Raw genomic sequence first — 384 nt, 5'->3', positions numbered from 1 at the left:
TAATTAGAAATGATACAGAATTTCACTAAACAAAATTATACAACTTAGACAATATTTTTTGTTTTGCATAGTGTTGTCTTCATCTTAGTTGCTTAGATTATCAGATATATCCATGAAAAAGTGGATAACACATTATAAGAAATTAAGAAGAGAAACAAAATTAAGCATTAACTTCTTCTTTTCATAGATCACCAGAAATCAACAGTGAAATTGTCCAAACCATGCTGCATACATTCATAACCTATCCCTTTCAGAGGTTATATTGAGCTCACATTTAAAGCCATATAACATGAAGTGTTAAACAGGTGTGCCTGCCTGCAGGAACTCCCTGGACCAAAACCCAGGCACGCCTTGTGAGTGAGACCCCCTGCTGCACCCTCAGGA

This window comes from Octodon degus, unplaced genomic scaffold (genome assembly GCF_000260255.1).
Source record: "Octodon degus isolate 3935 unplaced genomic scaffold, OctDeg1.0 scaffold00399, whole genome shotgun sequence".
Taxonomy (NCBI): Eukaryota; Metazoa; Chordata; class Mammalia; order Rodentia; family Octodontidae; genus Octodon; species Octodon degus.
Note: the sequence above shows the minus strand (reverse complement) of the source record.